The sequence below is a fragment of the Daktulosphaira vitifoliae genome, unplaced genomic scaffold (assembly GCF_025091365.1).
Source record: "Daktulosphaira vitifoliae isolate Bord-2020 unplaced genomic scaffold, ASM2509136v1 Scaffold_5, whole genome shotgun sequence".
NCBI classification, from domain to species: Eukaryota; Metazoa; Arthropoda; class Insecta; order Hemiptera; family Phylloxeridae; genus Daktulosphaira; species Daktulosphaira vitifoliae.
This window is the reverse complement of record NW_026099576.1, coordinates 16,597,435-16,604,840: the sequence shown is the minus strand read 5'-3', so window position 1 is coordinate 16,604,840 and position 7,406 is coordinate 16,597,435. Positions and strand designations below refer to the sequence as shown.

General features: G+C 27.6%; 1 long non-coding RNA gene and 1 pseudogene across 1 annotated transcript; both read right to left on the bottom strand.

Moving 5' to 3' along the window:
* Positions 1-726: 726 nt before the first annotated feature.
* On the bottom strand, positions 727-845 carry LOC126908736 (5S ribosomal RNA; annotated as a pseudogene).
* Positions 846-4,139: 3,294 nt separating this feature from the next.
* LOC126907864 (uncharacterized) lies at positions 4,140-6,919 on the bottom strand. Its single transcript, XR_007704642.1, has 3 exons — positions 6,824-6,919; positions 6,651-6,716; positions 4,140-4,208 (listed from the first exon to the last, which is right to left on the bottom strand). It is a non-coding gene; the product is annotated as an uncharacterized LOC126907864 (long non-coding RNA).
* Between the last annotated feature and the right edge of the window lie 487 nt (positions 6,920-7,406).

Below are 7,406 nucleotides of genomic sequence, written 5' to 3'. Positions count from 1 at the left end.
ATAATTAACTTAACTTCGCTACCCGTATATTATAGTGTGTGTGTGTGTGTCGCCGTCAGCTCCCTGTTGGATTATAACATCTCTAGGTGTCCAGCAGGTTGTATTATCCATTTAATATTTCAATTGCTTAATAAATATTTATTTATATCGTTGTTAACCTAAAGTGTTATATATATATATATTGTAGTGCGACCCTTGGTAGTTCCTCTAAGGGAATATAAATTAAATAGGAAACTTCAGTACCTAAGGTAGATATAGCCTAGCCAGCTATCCCCCGTTGGTCCCTTAGAATACTGTCGACGGGCATTTAGGCTAAACCCCTAAATAGCGACGTAACAATATTAAGTAAATGAATGAATAAACATTAATATTTCATAATTTTAAATATGTCACAAAACATATCGATCAATACCAACGACCATACCACGTTGAATACACCAATTCTCTTCCGATCACTGAAGTTTAGCAACGTCGTGCGTAGTTAGTACTTGGATGGGTGACCGCTTGGAACAATTATTAGTTAAATGTAAATAGGATCTCAATTTTTATTAAATCATAATAACAAAAATACGTAAGCCAGAAAGGAAATTAGTGTATAGTAACAGTATATTCTGTAATATTATAAAAAAAACATTTAAACATTATGTATGATGAAATTAAATTCATCATACTAAAACTAAGTCTTTTAAGAAATGTAAAAGAAGTTCCATTTTAAAAAAAAAAATATGCTAATGGCACGCAGTGTTCCCAAGAGGTCACTCTTCCAAGTACTAACTACGCCCGACGTTGCTTAGCGTCAGTGATCGGATGAGAACTGATGAAGTCAACGTGGTATGGTTGTTGGTGATTTCTGAATAGTTTAATAACGAATTTTTATTGTATTACTTACGTTATGTATTAATCTTCTTCTTATGAAAAAGTTTTATACTGCTTATGTATGAGTCATTTTCTATTAGGTTTTAATGATTTAATTATATAACAAAACTTGAAATTTATTATAACAATATATATCATTTACATTGCATATTATTACATACATTTTTTTATAAGTAATGAATTCCTTAAATTGCGTTACAAAATATTTTCCTTTAATATCTGAACATTTGAAAAACATTGATTTTTGTTAAAAAAATTGAAGTGTGGTATATTCAACATGATATTCGGATCAGCAGTTTTCATCATTATTGAGAGTAAAGAATAAATAAAAACCCAGATCGGTGGGTCATCGCATAGTTAACAAGTATATATTAGAATAATATAATATATATAAAAAATAATTTTTAACCCTAACAACGTTTTAGAAACTTCGCAAGTCGGTCTTTTGAGACGATAAGACTGTCTTAGACTCATTCTATAACCGTCTTTTGACCAATTTAAGACAACCTTGAGACGTCGTAGAAACTTCCAAATGTCACGTCTCAGGTCTGTCCATGCACGACTTGTTTAGGATGATTTATAAATATACAAATAAATATATATATATATATTATGCTATTATATATATATATATAATAGCATAATTATGTGTAATTAAAAAAATTCAAAATGAAAATTTTCAAAATTATTATAATTATTTTGAGAAATATTGATTGGACAAAGATAAAAAAATCATTCTGTATTAGAGGAACCCCTAGGAAACAAATAGTTGACCTTTAATAAACCATAGCCTTATAATTATAAGGCTATGATTTATTAAAATATCAATACATTAAAAATATTTAGTATATATTCCTCTGATATACAAATACTAGAAATATCAATGATTGTTTTTTTCTAACACTCGTAATTATATAAAACATAATTGTTTTTAAACTAGTCATTTGATATCGTTTATTAAATTAATTAAGTTAATAAAAAACAATTTGATATTATCTATTTTAATATACTCCCTGATTATCAATTATGAAATATTTATTATAATTTAGTTATAGCAAATGTACTAACTAAGAGCAACCCCATCGTACACAGTAAACCCAACAAATCCAAACCGTCCCCTATTTTAGCAGAGGCTGCAAAAGCGAAGTTGGATCGGTATAAGATGATTTCGGAAAGGAAGTTCAAACGTTTCGAACGTACGTCTCCCTATGGAAACCAACGGTTTGCTCCGCGATCTAAAGAAGGGGTGGCAAAAGCCGGTTATTAAGTAGGTAACAGATTACGAAAAGGGGTATTTGGCTGCGCCGGATGCGTTGCGTTGAACAATAACAGGAGAACTCGGTAGCGCGCCCAACGCGTCAGTTGAAAAGTAAGGTTTACGAGGATAAATACATACGGTAATGATAACGGTCTATGTATATTGCTGTCTCAGTCACGGATTGTTTATTATCAATTATGACTATCAATAGATATACTTTTTGTATTAACAGTTAGTGTATTTATAAGCTCACAACAATGTACCTTACTATCATTGATAATAACAATGCTGTGTACCTGCTAATATCGATGTCATAAAAAATCAATTAGCTACCTGTATTTGTAATCCCTTGTGTATTATACCTATATATTAACTCAAAAATTTGAAACTTTAAATGTTTATATCTAATAAGCTAATAAAGTTATATTAAAAATTCAAATGCCATTTACTATTAAATTAAAAACTCAAACATTTTATTAAATTAATAATATGTGTTACCATTTAAAAAAACAAAGTTGACCCCCCTCCAAGGCATAAGGGCTGAACTTAAAAAGTATTACATAGTTAATAATTCAAGAATAATGTGTCACTAAAGATAGTAATAAAAAAAAATGTTTAAATTATTATTATTCTGTAAGTAATTGAGTGGGTTATGACAAAAAAATCACCCTGTATATATATATATATATATATATATATGGCGCATTCCATACCAGAAAAGGTTTTAAGGTCGACCTCTTCAATTTTTTTGAAAACTTTTCATGTTTTTAATATCGGCAAAAAACTTTTTCATGAATTTTTTCAAATTTTTTTGATCACTCGTATCTTAGATATTGATTATTTCCAAAAACCAAGGTTTTTTTTCAAATATCAATAATTTCGCAAAAATAACGTTTACGGGGTTCTGTTTTTTTTTTCAAAATTTTTGTTTTTTAATGTTCTTTAAAAAAAAAAAATGATTCTTTGATCTTTATTAATTTATTTATAGTTATTTTAAAGTTTTAAGCAAAAAACTACTTTATCGATATGTATTTTTTAATAATAATAAATAATATAAATTTTTTAAAAAAAATTCTCAAGATAAATTTTACACTACAGATAATAATTTATGTTTTTGGTTATTAATTCAATGGATCTATCAAAATAATATGTATAGTAAATAATAAATATTTCTTTACATTTTTTAGCTAAATCAACTTTCTGACACAAAAAAAATTAATAATCAAGATACATAAGTAATGCCATTCATTACATTTTTTGTATTATGCAAATTATACATAAATTATAAAGCAAAACCTAATTTTCTATTGGATTTTGAAAATCTATCAATCACTTTAGTGACCTCTACATTAATATCACGATGAATGTTCAAAAGAGCAAGTCCAGTTAATCTTGTCTCTGACATAATTTACCGGAGCCATGTTTTTAGTCATCGTAGTGTGGAAAATGTCCTCTCAGCACTTGCATTACTTATTGGAAGAGTAATAAAAACAGTTAAAAGATGATTAATTAATGGAAATATTTCTTCGTCACAATTTGCCAGAATTTTCGTTACACATATGGAATTGATCAAATTATTTTCAATTTTTTCTCAATTCCATTTTTGTTTCCATAATTTAAATTCGAAACATAATAAAGAAAAAACATCTCATTTTTCATTTGAGAGAAGTATCTGAAATTCGTCTGCTATTGTTTTAATAATATCGTCTGATTCATTTAATGAACATGAAGTTGAATTTTCCTTTAAAAAATTTTCAGGAAGTAAATATGAAAGATTAAAGCAACTAAGTATTTTATGTGAAAAACGTGATTTTAAATCATTAATGACATTATCTAACAAAGGAATAAATACAGTTAATTTATAATACTCTTCTGTATTATTGGTTAAATAATTTGCACGTTTCATTTGTTTTATAAAATATCTTGGAATTTTCAAATCAATATTTTGTTTTTTAGCCAAATCCTCAGATAATTTATACATTTCTTTGAAATCAGTAGAAACATTTTTTCGACATTCTGATAGAATACTCAAAGTGTATTTCATTATATTGGCTGCTTCGTGTAAATCAAGATACTTTTTTTGAAAACATATAAATATAAAAATGAAAATATATAATAAATAATTTGAAAATAATTAATTATAAAAATTATATAATATATAATTAAAAGAATTACTAATCTGGATATAATTAAGGAAATAGGAGTTGATGTTGAGTTGGGTTGGTTACATATTTAACTTTATAATGCTATAACTCATTGAAATGTGTATGAATCAACACAATTTTTTTATGAGTAATAATATTTTTTAATAATCACTTTGTGACGTTCACCGATAACTAACCGTGAGGTTATCACCGATGAAGCACATAAACCCAAACGAAGTTGGATTCACCACTAGCCGAGGCTCTACCAGACCGGAGCATAGTGGAATTTTAAATATAACTGACACATTTGTTGTTTTAATTTACTAAGTTTTTACCTTAACTCTAGGGGAAAAGGAATTAAAAACTGGTAGACAAGTAGTATAGGCGATGATGTTCTATTTTATATACTGAGTTTAACTAAAATAATAATGCCCAAAGTACAATAAAATAAATGTCAGTTACAAATGTTCAAAATAAAATAAAATTACAAATTCTTTTATATAACATATTTCAAGTCATAATTAAAATGATTACAAATTATTAAACGAGCTAAAGGACAAATAAAATAAAAGGGACATGAAAGAAAAAATAATCTCTGACACTGTTGTATTGACTATGTTCGATTTGACCAAGGGACAGGATCGTACTTTCCAATATAGAATAAAATAAACTGGTTATCATTGCAATAATGCTCAAACTAAGAACATGACATCGGTCAATATGGATCTAGGCCTTGAGACTGCTAAGCACGTCTAGATTGGTCCAACACATGTGAGGTTTTATTACACTCAATATAATAAAAATAATAATAGAATGGACGAAAATGATATTTTACAATAATTTACCAATAGTCAATGAGCAAATATGCCAAGAGATCAGATAGAATAATCATATTAAAATATTTAAAATATATTAATGTGATTTTTAAAGAAACCTCGTGACAATGCACGAATAGAGGAAACAATGAAATGGACAAAAATAAAGAAAAACGGGAATGCTGTACAAAGTTACCAAATTATATTATCATGATGACCAGGCCGTAGCCAACAAATTGATTTTCACCCATGGCTCGATCGCCAGTACCAAAAGTAAAGTTAGGCAGCCATGATATGTTCAATATACGCAAAATAAAACTAAGTAAAAGGCTGGAAACAGAATAGACGACTGGCCAAAACACATTTGAACAAAACGGCCAGACCACTTGACGGCGACGACACACATGGACCGGAAGAGAAAACAAACGCCGACATCAGTGCATGCCACGTTGACAGACATCTGGGACCGGTTGAATGATTGACAGTACTGTAGTGGTCAGCTGGGCGTTTGTTATCACAATGATAATTTGTTATGAACGATTGTACAACAGATAAAATAGAAAAAGGAATGTGCGACTGCATTATTTAGGAAAATTTAATTATGTTATTACTGAATTATACTGTTCAAAATTAGTTTTTATTCACCACGAAATTAATACTATCCAGACAATAACACCGCATTACCAATTGCCGAGCAGTTACACTTAATGATATGATGTTCACAATAACTAATTTAATTTACTAATGTGTTAAATAGTACTATTAATGATAGGTCAATTTTTTACGTCACACCTTTTTCATTCGACATACTTTATCTTAATCAGGTTATTAATAAGGAACTAGCAGATCATGCAGCTTTTGTAATTATCCACCAATTTCTTAGAATTAAACACTATCTACTGATTTGCATCGAAGCGTTTCTTATGATAGTGATTTTAATCACTGTCAGATTAAATCTATACTGGACCCAACTATGCAACGTCCCCACTATGCCGCGACTCCACTGTGCTGGGTTTTTTTTTATATGAGATAATAAAGTCTTAATGTTTGTAAAAATATCGCACACATAAAAAATTATTATTTTTTCAAATAAAAAAAGTAATGTAAAAAGGAAAAATCATGTTCCGTTATTGGGCAACAACACACATAAAAAACGGTTTTATTCATATGGAAATACAACACTCGAAATATAATTTGAACGCATTAATATAATTATTATTAATTAATCATCGATATAATAAGAAAAATAAATAGTCGAAATTTAAATCGTGATAGAGCTATATGTTTTAAACACACCAAGACTTTATTATTTTTCGACCTATGGTAAAAATTATTGTAAACATAGGATATTAGTTTCTTTTAAAAATAAAAAAAATAAAGTTTCTTTATTGTCTCGATCACACACATAAAGTAATTTCTATATATAAATATAAAGAGAGAGAGAGAGAGAGAGATCGTATAGACTGATGTAGTACAAATGGCACCAATAAATGAAATACTTTGAGAAAAATAATATTGTGACAATAAATTATCGTTTAATGAAATAAAATAAATTACCCTTGTAACAAATCCCAAACCATCAGGAATTTCCAGCATATTCATTCGGGACTAACAGATGAACGTCTAGAAATTACAAAATGAAAATTAATTTATCGGTGCCATTACCGTTTAAAAACTATATTAATTACTGACCGACTAATATTATAAAAAAAAAAAAAAAAATGAATTACCCGTGTAATAAATCTGTTATCCATTAGAACCGATTTGCCTACAGGCTGAGCCATTATTAAAGCATTGCTCAAGATACAACAAACTCCTTCTAAAAATCACAAAATCAAATCAATTAATACTGCCATTACCATAATAATAATAATATATATACAATAAAATGTATATGCGTGTAAAAATATATTTATATATATATATATATATATATTTAGAGAGAGAGAGAGAGAGAGAGAAAGATTGTATAAACTGATGTAGTACATATTGCACCAATAAATGAAATACAAATCAAACTAATGATTAAAATATGCAAAGTAAATCGATTAAAATATATTAAGACGAACTCTAATTTAAAAAAAGTGAATAACAAAGATTATTTTTAAAAAAATTACAAAATCAAATTAATTTATACTTCTATTACTATGATTATATCAATAATTTAAAAACGATATCATTATTACTACAATTTAATAATTACAATATAAAAAGATAAACTTTACTTTAAGAAAAGTCAGTAACATATAATTTTTTTTAAAGAAATTAAAACGAATTACCCATGTTATAAATCCGTTAACCATTAGAACCAAT